Raw genomic sequence first — 15012 nt, 5'->3', positions numbered from 1 at the left:
CCTAGAGCATGGTATGAGACTTTAGCTCATTTTCTTCTGGAAAGTGGATTCAACAGAGGAACTATTGACAAAACATTGTTCTATCTCAACCATGGCAAGGACTTACTTTTGATCCAGATTTATGTTGATGATATCATTTTTGGGTCTCCAAATGACAAACTTTGCAAAAAGTTTGCCAATCTAATGCAGTCAAGATATCAGATGAGTATGATGGGAGAACTTAGTTATTTTCTGGGCCTTCAAGTCAAGCAGAGTGAAGAAGGAACTTTTATTTGTCAATCTAAGTACACCAGAAACTTGCTGAAAAAATTTGGAATGCAAGACTGTTCAAGTGCATCCACTCCCATGGCCACTGCAACAAAACTGGATAAGGATACTGGTAATTCAGTAGATATTACTGATTACAGAGGTATGATTGGCTCACTTCTCTATCTAACTGCTAGTAGACCAGATATCATGTTTGCTACCTGTCTTTGTGCAAGATTTCAAGCAGATCCAAGAGAACCTCACTTAACAGCTGTAAAAAGAATCTTTAAGTATCTTAAAGGAACAGCTGATCTAGGATTATGGTATCCTAGAGAATCAGATTTTAAATTAATAGGTTACTCAGATGCAGATTTTGCAGGTTGCAAAATTGACAGGAAAAGCACAAGTGGAAGCTGCCAATTTCTTGGAGGCAGATTGGTTTCTTGGTATAGCAAGAAACAAAAGTCAATTTCCACATCAACTGCAGAAGCAGAGTATATTGCTGCAGGAAGCTGCTGTGCACAGATTCTCTGGATGAAGAATCAGTTACTGGATTATGGGTTAACATATTTCAAAATCCCTATTTACTGTGATAATCAAAGTGCTATTGCTATGACAGGTAATCCAGTTCAACACTCTATGACAAAGCACATCAGCATCAGGTACCATTTCATCAGGGAACATGTGGATGAAGGTACAGTGGAATTGCATTTTGTTCCCACAGATCAACAAGTAGCAGATATCTTCACAAAACCACTGTGTGAAGCTACCTTTTCAAAATTGGTAAATGAACTTGGAATGATTTCAGGTTCTTTCTCTAAATCTGCTTAAACTTGTTCTATGTTATCAGACTTTATGATCAGTATTTACAGAATTAATCTCTTTGTATATTCTGTGCATTAATTGATAAATGTCTTCAAGTACTGACTGTTGTCTGATATATGTGTCTAAACTCTGATAAGTGATATGTCTGTTTCAGTAACTCTTCTATCCTATGAGGATAACTGTGCTAGATACTGACCTACTAGTCTTCAATAAACAAATGATCCCATGAAAGAAGTAGTTATTTCTGTGGAAATCTTATGACACAAGCAAATTCTGATAACTGAGCTTAGTTAAGTTTACTTTGTATATCTTATTACTAAGTCACAAATTAGAATAATGCTACTCATCTGTTTAAGTTCTGATTCTAGTAAAACTGCTGAATGTACTAAGTGCTGATAAACCTCACTTATCAAAAGAAGAAGAACAATAATCAAAGAATAATATCAGGTACTCCTTTGAGATCTAGAGTAAAAATGTGAAAGGGACGACCCAAGTGCATTGCTGGTATTAAGTAAATATGCATTAGAAAAGCAAAATATTTTCTTGGTGACTTTTCACACTCTATGATTACTGGAGAAATACTCTGATAATAGCATAAATTCTAATAAACAGTCGTGACTCACTTACACTGAGAAGCCTCTGTAAAATAGAATTTCAAAAGATGCATAAAATTAGCACAAAAACAGTAGAGGTGAACTCATGCATGAACTCATTTATCAGTAGGTTTCAGGATAATGACAGATCTTTAGCAAAATTTTAATTATGACTTATTTCTAAGATGTACTGAAGTAGATCAGACTTTACTCTTTGTCTGTTATTTAGCTTAATGCACACACACATCACTCCATATGAATGATGAAATTTCTGTGGTGGTCTATGTTATTTTAGATAAACAGTCATTGTGTCACTTCTGCACAAATTCTGAGGACAAGTTCTAGTTACATGTTCTGATGATTAATTTCTGACGTTCATAACTAAGAACTTGTATGAGTATTTACTAAGATAGATATTCCTTGTTCGAGTTAAGACATTATGTTCTGATGACTGTTAAGTTCTGGTATAGGTCTAAGTTCTGATTTTTCAGTCTAACCCTTTACTTAACTTATCTGTGAGTAAAATTTGGTAACAGTCTCAGATTAATTTCGAAATGTTGAAGTGGAAGATTAATAGTCTATGGTTAAAACATAATGGCACTCGTCCTTGAACAGTTCACTCTTGTTCCATGTGCACATTCCTTTTCCAATGACTGTTATTCTTTTTCAAAGTCTAGGGAGACGAGGTAGATTTAATTCTACCTGTCTGCATTCAATATCTTCGCGTCTCCTTGCATTCTCTTGCCTATATACACAGCCACTTCACATTAGTCTTTTCATCACACTTGTATCACAAATTCAGTCTTGTTTTTCATTTACTATCACAAATGGCTGAATTTGGCTGGTTCTACAATTACGGTGATGAGACTGTGCATGTCTTTTTGAATGGAATTCCAACTCCCTACCCTATCACCAACATCCCTCACAATCTCTGGATTCAATTTCCAGAGGTTATCAAACGTGATCTGGTGGCCGTTCGAAGAGACCTTCACCTTCGTCGTATCCGTCAGCAAGAGCGAATCATACGACTCGCCATCTTGTTTGTCGAAGATAGGAAGAGGAAGATGACTTAATCTCGTCTTCTTCCTGTTCTTCTTCATCCTCAGCTTTGTCAGGCTTCTTAGCTAGGACTAAAGCTGTTGACGTTAGGATTAGAAGCTTAGGGAAAATCTTGTATTGATGTAATTTCTATTTCATTTATGTATTGACTTGATATATTAATGAAAACTGTTTTTACTTCAAGATTTTGTCTCTGAGTTATTTTATCTTGTGTTGATAAATCCTGCTTGATATTCTGATGACCATTTAAATTTTGTCTTAAGTTCTGATTTAAGTTCTGATTCTTTGTCAGCACTTATTCATCGAAATTATCTCGGTCATTTTTAACATGATTCATTTTCAGAATATTAATGTTGCAGTGCAAAATAACCAATCAGTGATAACGGGTTAAAATTTGAATTGTTTCCCTTGATAAATGGAACAGTTTTTCCTTGAAACTCGGCAAATGGGTAAGTATTGATTACTGTTTTCTCGAGCCCAGTAACTATCCGTTATTACTGCATGTCTGACAGGTGTCCAACGGTAATATTTCTTTTGTATAAGTACAGCAGAGAGAAGATTTCTTTAATCTTTTTAATTTCTTCATCTTCTATCTCTCTTCTTACTTTTACTCTCCTTCACTTTACTATTTCCGTTGTTTTCATACAGATATTATCTCAAACACCTAACAGGCATACTTGAATTTCAATATTTTTCACATGGCACCAAAGGATTTAATCATTGATGGAGCAAAGTTTGTTCCAAACAACTATGCTGCAATTCTTGATCATGCTGACGCTCCATCTGAATTGCATTTTGTGCAAGATCTTCTTGCACATAGTGAGGTTGGGTACGCCTTAACTCAGCCTGAATTATTTTCAAGTCAACAAGTTCTGCGGTTCTGGAGGACTGGAATTTTTGAAGATGGTGGTAAACGAGGAACTCCCAGTATTATCTTCCAAGTGGGTGATTCTTCCTATGTAGTCACTCCTGGTACAGTACGAAGAGCATTACATCTTCCAGAAGATTGTACCTTCTCTATACCAGAGGAATCAGAACTTCGGGGGTTAATGACTGATTTGGGATATGAACAGAGTCTGACGAAACTTGGACAGTTGAAACGGGCTCATATCAGAAGAGAATGGAGTTTCTTCTTCGATTGCATCACCAAGGCTTTTGGGAACAAATGTTCTAATTATGATGCTATCCCAATTCTGAGTCAGCACATCGGGTATGCTATTATCCATCAAACTCATTTTGATTTTGCAACTGGAATAATTGGTTTTATTGGGAATAGGATGACAGAGGATCGAGATGTTGTTTATTTTGCTAGATTCTGTCAACTTATTTATACGTATTGTACTGCTGAACCCCAGTTAGTCAGCACTCAAACCCCACCTTTTAAGGTTGCAAAAAGGTACTTTAACGACCTGATAAATGCTGACACAAAGAAATCAATGGTGAGACAATTACAGATTCCTCAGTCTGTGAAACAGATTCTGGTAAATGCTGATCCAGCTACTTACAAATCTATTTACTCAAATGTTCAACCAACTCACCATAACCAAAATCCATCAACCTCAGTCCCTACCTCTCATTCTACTCAACCTACCCTCAGAACTTATCTCAAATCATATCTCTCCACTTCACAGACTGCTCAACCTTCTTCTTCAGCACCTACTGTGAAGCCTACATCCTCTAAGCCAAAGAGAACAAAGACTGTTCCTCAAACATCTCAGAAGAAGAGGAGGATTACTTTGAGAGATGAAACAGATTCTGAAGATCAGGTTCCTTCTTCAGAACCTATGATTTATGAAGCTGAGAAGGCAACTTCTCAGAAGGATTCTGCAATTGGGGGTTCTAGGCTTCTCAAGAGGCTTAGACGTATGACTGTTCCTGCAACTCCCAAGGAATCCAAATCAACAAGGAAATACAAGAAACAGAGGGCACAGAGGCCAGTTTCAGATGATGAGGAGGAAGCAGCTAAGGAAGGGGATCAGGAATCTCTGATCTCACAAGACAAGGAATTTGCTCCAGTCACTTCTTCTCCATCAACTCCATTTCAGGAACCTGTATCTAACAAGGCTAATTTACCTTCTTTATCTCTTGTTGATCCAGGCACAAGTGCTGAAATTGATATTCAGAACTTGGTTGTGCCTGAAATACTTTTCTTAGAAGCTCCAACAGCAAATAATCCTTCCACAACACCTGTTACTGATGCTGTTCAAACTCCTGAGTTATCACTAACACCTTCTCTGCATCAAGATGATGATCAGATTTTAGGTGAGCATCAGGATATGGCTGTTGATCAGAACTTAGTATCAGATCAGCAATTAGAGGATGTTGAAGCCTCCATTGCTACTCATACAGTTGTCTTATCAGAAGATACTGATTCTTTAAGTTCTGATGCTGCAAATGTTGGAGATACTGGTGAAGCTGCTACAACTGTAGATGCTGATGCAGCAGGTCCTTCAGGACATACTCCTCCACTGACTCTTCCTAAGTCTGAACTGCTAAAGGAGTTTGTTATCAGGGATGCACCAGTACCTTGGAGTGAAACTCCTGCAGGACAGGAGTGGACTAAGGAATGGAACTCAGTTTCATGTGTTCCAAATGCTTTACATCTTGCTGAGCACTTGACTAAAGCTGATGAAATGTTAAATTCTGATGATTTTAAAACCCAGCTTAGAGTCACTGCATTGAGTACTAAACATCTACAAGGTCTTCATTCCAACACTCATGCAGAGCTACACAAGATTCAGGAGAACTTTATTAAACATGAACAAGTTTGGAAACTTGATAAGAAAAAGTTCTTCCAACCTACCATTGACAGGGTTGCTTATATTGAGAAAACTCAAGAGAAGCAACAAGCTCAGATTGATCAAATTCTGACAAATCAAGCTTCTCAGCAATCGCAACTTACTGAAATCCAGACCTCAGTGGAACTACTTATCTCTCTTTTATTACCTGCTGATGCCAAAAAGGGGGAGAAGGTAATTAAGTCCAAATGCAAAACCAACAAGTCACTGCAAGGACAGGATGATGGAAAAGATGACCAAGGAAACTCTGGAATGGGTAGTGGTCATAGTCAAGGTAGAAGATTTACATCAAGACAAGCTAGTCACAGAACAAGTTCTGATACTGGGAAAAGAATAAGTTCTGCTGCTGGTAAAAGGATAAGTTCTGATGAACTTCTAGATCTTGATGAGGAAATGTCAAGACAGTTATTTCTTCAAGAAAATCCAGGGATGGACTTGGAAAGTTTAAAGGAAGAAGAAGCCAGACTTAAATCAGAGAAAGTCACATCTAAATCTGAAGCTTCTGGTAAAAAGTTACTTCCAAAACCTAAAGGCATTGTGATCAAAGAGAGGATACATACTGAAGAAACTTTGGCTAGATCACAACCACAGATAGATCCAAGATCCAAGGGTAAAGAAAAGGTTGGTGAACCTATCAAGCCTTATGTACCTCCTGAGGAAGAAGAAATTACTGATGGAAAACATAATCTTGCTCTGACTTCAAGAAAAATTCTTAAAACAACCTCTGACATGGCTCAAGTTGTTCAGAGTCAAGAAATTGTAAGTTCTGATATTCAGAAGAAGCAAGTAACCTCTGACAGTGCTCAAGTTAACTTGATATCAGAAGATAAATCTAAAACACTCCTACCAGGATTCACTAAAGCAAAACAGACTCAATCTTTGAAGACTACTTTAAGTGGTTTTGAAGCAAGAGTAGTTACTGGAAAGGAAGCTAGAGATAAAACTGGATTGGGAAGTGCTGATGAAAGAAGAGTACACAACACTACTGATGATCCAACTTCCTTGAGTGAACCAGGTATTGGAGCAACTCCTGAGAGATTGAATCAACTAGAATCTGTACAGATGGTTTACCATACCTACTTGAAAGAATACATCATGTTGTATTTCATGACAGATGGTAGGGTTTATCATATAAGACAAAATGCCATTCCATTGAAGTATTTTGAAGAATTGGAGCATGTATTATTCTTACTTCAAGTGGATGACAGAATAACAGAGACTGCTGCAAACTACTTAAAGGAACAGATTCAGAGACAGAAAAGACTTTATTCTGTTAAGTCTGACAGCAGATATGTTCCAAAGTACAGAAATCACAATGGTGATATTGTTGATATGAAGCCTAATACTGCACAGATCAGAACATATCTTGGTATTAAGGGGCTTGAATTCAATCTAGAGTCTAACAAAGCTTATGTCATAAGACTAGATCGGGAGTTGAGAAAAGCAAAGATTAATGATCTCAGAGCTGTAATATTTCAAACTGGTGAAGATACTGCAGAGCTTAAAGATGTCAAACGGAGAATGATTGATGAACTCAGATATGCTGAGAAATGTTTGTTGAAGAATTATCTCAGAACAACTCCTGACATCAGAGAGATCGGAAAATGATGAAGCCAAGTCGAAGATCTACAACTGCTTAAATTCTAATATTTATACAGGTTGAAGTTGTTATCAGAAGTTGAATTGGTAAAAACTTTAAGGACTGTAAGTTGTAGTTATCTTGTCTATTTCTCATGCATTTGTACTTAATGTTTTTGACATCATCAAATATCTGTTAAACTTGTATATTTTGTTAATTTACAAGTTGGGGGAGATTGTTAGATATATTTGATAATGTCATGGCTAATATGTTTTATGTTTAGATTTCAGATCTTATTTGAACAGAACAAATCAGTACTTAACTGATCAGTACTTATACTGGAAGTCAGAACTTAAGGTACTGGAAGTCAGAACTTAAGGGATATCAGTACTTATGTTATCAGGAGATAGATATCAGAACTTAAGTGCTGAAGGACGATCAGATAAGGACAGTAGCTGATTAAAGTTAAGAAGATCAAGATAAACATAAGAAGAGATATGCATGAAGAAGGAATTCCGTGAAGAATGGAATACTTGGAATAGAAGATATCTGATTGATATATTTTAGGAAGCAGAATTATATTCCATATCAATTAGCGAATATCTTGTAACTGTGTAGTATATAAACACAGAAATAGAGTTTACACTAGAGGTGTTATCATTATCGAGAATATTATTTATTATAACTCTAGAAGCTCTCGTGATATTTTGTTCATCACTGAGAGATAACAGTTCCAGATTGTAACAGAGTTTATTGTTTAAATAAAGTTTGTTTTCTGTTACATAAGTTCTTGAAGTTTGATTTGATTGTAATAAACACTGTATTCACCCCCTCTACAGTGAAAGTGTGACCTAACAGATGATTCACATTATACCTTTTCATCATAGCAGTGAACTTGTAATTGCAAAAATGTGACCCCTCATCACTGATTATGACTCTTGGAGTTCCAAACCTTGTGAATATCTGCTTGTTAAGCACGACTTTCATATCGTTCATTGGCAACGCCTTAACTTCAACCCATTTTAACACGTAATCAACCGCCAACAAGATATACTAATTGTTACAAGATGAGACAAATGGCCCCATGAAGTCAATTCCACAAACATCGAAGACCTCAACCTCGAGAAGCACATTAAGAGGCATCTCATCCTTCTTAGACATATTACTCACATGTTGACATCGATCACATTTCATAACAAACTGATGAGCATCTTTAAACAACGTCGGCCAAAAGAAACCTGCTTGAAGTACACGAGCTGCTGTCTTTTCTCCACCATAATGTCCTCCATAATCCGTTGAGTGGCAATCTCGCAAGATTCCCCCCGTTCCGCTGTAAGGAATACATCTCCTGATGATTTGGTCAGCTCCTTGGTGAAAAAGAAACGGTTCATCCCACATATACCACTTTACCTCATGTAGAAACTTCTTCCTTTGAGCATAAGATAAGTCGGGATGCATGATATTACTCACAAGGTAGTTCATAATGTTTGCAAACCACGGTTCTTCTTCTTGCACTCCAAACAGTTGCTCGTTGGGAAAAGACTCATTTATCAATGTCTTATCCAGTGAAGTAGCATTAGGATTTTCTAAACACGAGAGATGATCAGTGACTTGATTATTAGTTCCTTTTCTAGTCCTTGATCTCTAGTTCAAATTCTTGGAGCAAAAGAACCCAACTAATCAATCTAGGCTTCGAGTCCTTTTTTGAGACGAGATATCGAATGCAGCGTGATCAGTGAAAACTATCACCTTAGTCCCAAGTAGATAAGATCAAAATTTCTCAAAACCATAGACAATAGCTAAAAGCTCTTTTTCCATAGTAGTATAGTTAAGTTGGGAACCATTTAGGGTCTTACTAGCATAGTAGACCACATGAAATATGTTGTTCTTCCTCTGCCCAAGAACTGCTCCAACTGCATAGTCACTGGCATCACACATCATCTCAAAAGGCTCATTCTAATCAGGTGTAGTTATGACCGGTGCCGTGATTAAACTCTTCTTCAATGTCTCAAAAGCTGCAAGGCACTCGTCATCAAACTTGAAATGAATATCTTTCTCTAACAGACTGCACAAAGGCTTTGAAATTTTTGATTAGTCTTTGATAAAACGCCTGTACAACCCGCATGACCAAGAAAACTGTGAATTCCCTTAACAGAAATAGGTGGAGGAAGATTCTCAATGACCCACGCCTTGGCCTTGTCCACCTCTAGAACTTTACTGGAAACCTTTTGCCCGAGAATGATGCCCTCTCGCACCATAAAGTGACATTTTTCCCAATTGAGAACCAGATTGGTATCAACACACCTCTTGAGAACATGTCCAAGATTTTGCAAGCATTCATCAAAAGAATCGCAAAAGACTGAGAAGTCGTCTATGAACACCTCCACATTCTGGCTAATCATGTTAGAAAAGATGGCCATCATACATCTCTGAAATGTGGTTGGCGCACCACATAGACCAAAAAAAACTCGTCTGAAGGCGAAAGTACCAAATGGACAAGTGAAGGTAGTTTTCTCCTGATCTTCTAGAGCGATACAAATCTGATTATAACCCGAATAGCCATCCAGAAGACAATAGTACTCATGACCGGCCAACCTGTCAAGCATTTGATCAATGAAGGGCAAAGGGAAGTGATCCTTCCTAGTGGATTTGTTTAGCTTCCTGTAGTCCATGCAAACTCTCCACCCCGTGACTGTCCTTGTAGGATTAAGCTCATTCTTCTCATTTGCTACCACAATAATTCCACCTTTCTTTGGCACACATTGAACCGGGCTTACCCATGAACTGTCAGAGATAGGGTAGATGATCTCTGCATCTAGACACTTAAGAATTTCTTTCTTCACTACTTCCTTCATGATAGGATTAAGTCTTCTTTGCTGCTCGACCATAGGTTTGCTACCTTCCTCTAGTAGAATTTTATGCATACATTAAGAAGGGCTGGTTCCCTTGATATCTGCTATAGTCCATCCAATTGCTGATTTGAACTCTCTCAGAATCCTCAAAAGCTTTTCCTCATCACTACCTGAAAGGTCAGATGCAATAATAATAGGCAGAGTAGATGCATCACCTAAAAATGCATACCTCAAATGTTCAGGTAAAGGCTTAAGCTCAAGAGTGGGAGCTTCCTCAATAGAAGGCTTGAGGCATTTAGGAGTTTTGTTCAATTTCTCCATTCCAAGAGATTCAAAAGGCATATCAATTTTCCTTTTCCATAGAGAAGCATTCAAATATTGCAATTGTTCTTCCCCTTCGTCATCTTCACTATCTGAATTCCCCAACAAGGCTTTCTCTAAGGCATCGAACCTTAGCAATTGATCAAGTTCCGAGGTGACCACCGAATCGACCAACTCCACCTTTAAGCACTTATCATTATCAGTAGGAAATTTCATAGCATTGAACACGTTAAAAGTAACATCCTGATCCAGAACTCGCATTGTGAGCTCACCCTTCTGTACATCTATCAAGGTACGACCAGTCGCCAAGAAAGGTCTCCCCAAGATTATGGGAATCTTCTTGTCCTCCTCTAAATCAAGAATGATGAAATCGGCAGGGAAGATGAGTTTATCAACCTTGACCAAGACATCCTCCACAATACCCCGCGGATATGTAATAGAACGGTCGGCCAACTGTAAGGTCATATAAGTTGGTTTGGGATCGGGTAAGTCCAACTGCTTGAAGATTGACAAGGGCATCAGATCGATGCTAGCTCCCAAGTCACATAAACATCTGTCAAAAGACACTTTTTCAATAGTACATGGAATAGTGAAGCTTCCTGGATCTTTAAGCTTCAGAGGCAATTTCTGTTGCAACATAGCACTGTATTCCTCCGTGAGGGCGACTGTCTCTAAATTATCTAGCTTCACCTTCGGAGAGAGAATACCTTTTATAAACTTTGCATAACTAGGCATCTACTCAAGAGCCTCGGCGAAAGGTATGTTGATATGAAGTTTCTTGAACACCTCCAGAAACTTCTCAAATTGCTTGTCCAGCTTTTTCTTCTGTAGCCGCTTGGGAAAAGGCGGTGGAGGATATATATGTTTCTCCCCTGTATTACCCTCAGGCGGAGTGTGCTCAACAGTAGTCTTTCTTGGTCCCACTTCTTCGTCCTGCTGCATTACTTCGTTCTCAGCCCTAACTTCTTCAGTCAACTCTTGAGTTTGTTCAGGATTCGCAAACTTTCCAGACCTTAAAGTGATTGCCTTTACCTGCTCCTTAGCTTCCCTCTTTCCTGGAACTTTAGTGTCACTAGGTAATGTACTAGGCTGACGATTTAGCAAGGCATTGGCAATTTGCCCAATTTGATTTTCCAAGGTCTTGATAGAAATATCTTGACTCTTGCACATAAGTTTCAAGTCCTTTAATTCAGATTTTTAATTTGGCTTGTTGCAGCTGGAGTTGCTGTCTAGGTGCATAATTTGGTTGCTGATAACCCGGGGGGTTGTACTATTGAGCTGGGTACTGCTAATAAGGCTGTTGAACCGTATTCTGAGCATTGCTCTAACTGAAATTAGGATGATTGCGGTTATTGGGATGATAGGTGGCTGGCACTGGTTGCTGCGATCGCTGGAAGTTACTCACGAACTGAGCTGATTCACTAGAAATTGCGCACTGATCAGTCTCATGGGCACCAGCACAAAGCTCACAGACACTAGCGATTTAATTTACTCCATAAGTAGCCAAAGTGTCCACCTTCATCATCAAAGCCTTAAGTTGGCAGTGATAACAGTAGCTGCGTCCAACTCCAGAATTTCCGCGACTTTCCCCTGAGTCAGTCTCTGGGAAGGATTCTGGTACTTATTAGCAGCCATCAATTCAATAAGTTCATAAGCTTCATCGTAGCTCTTAGCCCACAAGGCTCTTCCTGATGCTACATCAAGCATGGGTCTAGAAGTAGCACCCAATCCATTGTAGAAGCAATTAATAATCATCCAATCAGGCATGCCATGGTGTGGGCACTTCCTTAGCATCTCCTTATATCGATTCCAAGCTTTAAATATAGATTCCCCTATTTGCTGAGCAAACTGGGTAAGAGCATTCCTGATTGCAGCAGTCTTCGCCATGGGGAAGAATTTAGTGAGAAACTTTTACGCGAGATCCTCCCAAGTGGTGATAGATCCTGCTGGTAGAGAGTGTAACTAGCACTTAGCCTTGTCCCTTAGAGAAAATGGGAAAAGTCGTAGCTTGATAGCATCTTCAGTCACATCATTGAATTTGAAAGTATCGCAGATCTCGATGAAATCCCTAATGTGCATGTTGGGGTCTTCAGTAGGAGAACCCCCAAACTGAACTAGTTATATATCATCTGAATCATGCTTGACATGATCTCAAAAGTGTTAGCCCTGATGGTAGGTCTGATGATGCTTGACTGAATATCATTAATCTTAGGCTGAGAATAGTCCATCAAAGCCTTCAGATTTTCTGATTGATCTCCCATCGCTACTACAACTGGTTCTTCGACTTTATCTTCTTCTTCTACCTTCTTTTCTTCCTCAAAAACTTCCTTACGAACTACCACAACTTCTTCCTCGGCTTTATCCAGTGTTCTCTTAAGAGTACATGAACGCGTATGCATACACCCTCGCTAGAGGACCTGAAATAAGATAAGGAAACAGATAAGTAACAATGTCCGAGTCAATGAACTTTAACGACCACTGATGAAAAGCACATAAACTATCAATTAACACTACAGTCCCCGGCAGCGGGGCCAAAAACTTGTTAGTCGCTAAATATGCGCTAATAATACACGCAAGTATACGAGTTCACAAGTAGTATAGAATCTTTTCTAGTTCATTCCTACAGAGACTGTATTGGTTAACTAATTAACTCACACACTTAAGCAACAATGTATGGTTATTATTCAATGCTAAGACGATAACTAATTGAGGTTGTTTATAACTAAGAATTAAACTAATAATTACAACTACGGGAATAAGATTGATTGAATTAATAAGTATGACAAACATGAGATTCTAACTTCATTAAATACTTCATTCAATAGCTTTATTATTCTTAACCTTAGCATGCAATGGTGATGACACTAATCAGATAACACGAATCTGATAAATGCCAACTTTTGTTGCACGAGTACCATACTACCAGACATCCACAAAAGAGATAGAAGCTGAGTAGACACCAATTATATTGAGACCCTATATGTCTATAGAATTTGACAACATAACGGTTTAAGCACAAGTTATCTATCTTGATTACACATGGCAAGTAAGATGGTTAAAATTACCTATGAATCATGCATAACAAATACATGAACCTATGATAGCATGGCAAGTTCTAAATCCTTAAATTCACTTTCGCTTCATTAAGAATTAACACACTATCTTATAAGTTCGCGACGCTCATAAGACGAATACGCACTACCAACACTAGGATATCATACAATCACCACATACTAAGGCATCAAACAATTTAACTAAATAAATCCGTTAAAACCCCACGATAACGATTAGCCCATAATCGGACTCATCATCAACGTGGGTTCCGATGAAAGCATGGTATATAAAACATAGTCTTTATAACGAATAATTAAAACCAAGTACAAACAAGAGTATAGGTTCAACAAAACAAGAAACGAGCATCCAAGATTACAACTCAAAATAAAGATTCACAAGAATAAACTAGATCGTCTTCGCCTTTGTTGAATTGTGATGTAGGTCTCTTGTCGTCTTCTCCTCGTGCTCTGGTAAGTCTCCTTATTAAAAAATGATCTTGAGTTATCAATATATAGCAGTCCAATCAACCCAGGAGTCTAGAAAATAGAATTATAATAGAATCAGGATTTTATTATCCCGACAAGGCGCGACCACGCGCTTCATCAGCGCGGGCGCGCTAGATTTCTGTACTTCGGTGTTAGGTCACATAACATTGTAGAAGGGGGTTGAATACAGTGTAAAATACAATCAAATCGATTTAAAGCACAAGTAACAAAAAATAGATGTATTCGATATAACAAACTCTGTTATAATGGAACTATTTTCTCTCAGTAATGAACAAATATCACAAGAGCTGCTAGGTTACAATGTATGATCTTCTCGATGATCGTAACTCTTATAGAGTAAACCTATGTCTGTGTTTATATAGACACACAGTTACAAGATAACTTCTATTTGATATGAAATATAATTCCGTCTCCTAAAATATATCAACCAGATATCTTATATATTTCTTCTAGTCCTCGAACTCTTTCCATGCATATCTTATTTCGTATTAGTTTCGATCTTCTTTCCTGTAACTCAGCTTCCTTCCTTAACTGTTAGTCCTCCAGTACTTAAGTTCTGATATCCATCTTCTGATATTATCTTGTGATAATCTAAGTCCTGATATCCTTAAGTCCTGACTTCCAGTAAATCCTGATTTCAGTAAGAACTGATATTTCCTGTTAGTTAAGATCTGAAAACTATACATGAAATATATTAGACATGACATCTCAAATATATCCAACAATCTCCCCCAACTTGTAATTATGCAAGAATGTACAAGTTAATAGATTTGATGATGTCAAAAACATTTTAGTTCAAATGCAATAAGAGTTTAATAAGATTATTAATTACAACTTACAAAACATCCAGCTTTACCAACGTCACTGAATTAATCTGAATCCATAATGATTCTTAACAAAATCATTTATCAGATTATCTTCAGCTTTCTTCAGAACTTCAGCTAACTGTGCTTTGACCTACATCAGTTCTTCTTCATTACTATCACCAATTTGATAAATGGTTGTTCTGAGAGTTTGAATGGATGTTCTTTCAAGTCCATCACCAAGTCTGATAATCTTAGGATGTATAGAGTTTTCATTATAACATAAGCATCTTCCTTTCAGAATAACTTCTACCTTAGCAGAATTCTTCAGCATAGGAATTTCTCTACCATCACCTTCAGTAATCATTGGACTGTA

General features: G+C 37.7%; 1 non-coding gene across 1 annotated transcript; it reads left to right on the top strand.

Annotated features, from left to right (window-relative positions):
• Positions 1–12038: 12038 nt before the first annotated feature.
• On the top strand, positions 12039–12145 carry LOC141669285 (small nucleolar RNA R71). The gene has a single exon (XR_012553572.1). It is a non-coding gene; the product is annotated as a small nucleolar RNA R71 (small nucleolar RNA).
• The last annotated feature ends 2867 nt before the right edge of the window (positions 12146–15012 follow it).

The sequence above is a fragment of the Apium graveolens genome, chromosome 6 (genome assembly GCF_009905375.1).
Source record: "Apium graveolens cultivar Ventura chromosome 6, ASM990537v1, whole genome shotgun sequence".
Lineage (NCBI taxonomy): Eukaryota > Viridiplantae > Streptophyta > Magnoliopsida > Apiales > Apiaceae > Apium > Apium graveolens.
This window is presented reverse-complemented; position numbering and strand designations above follow the sequence as displayed.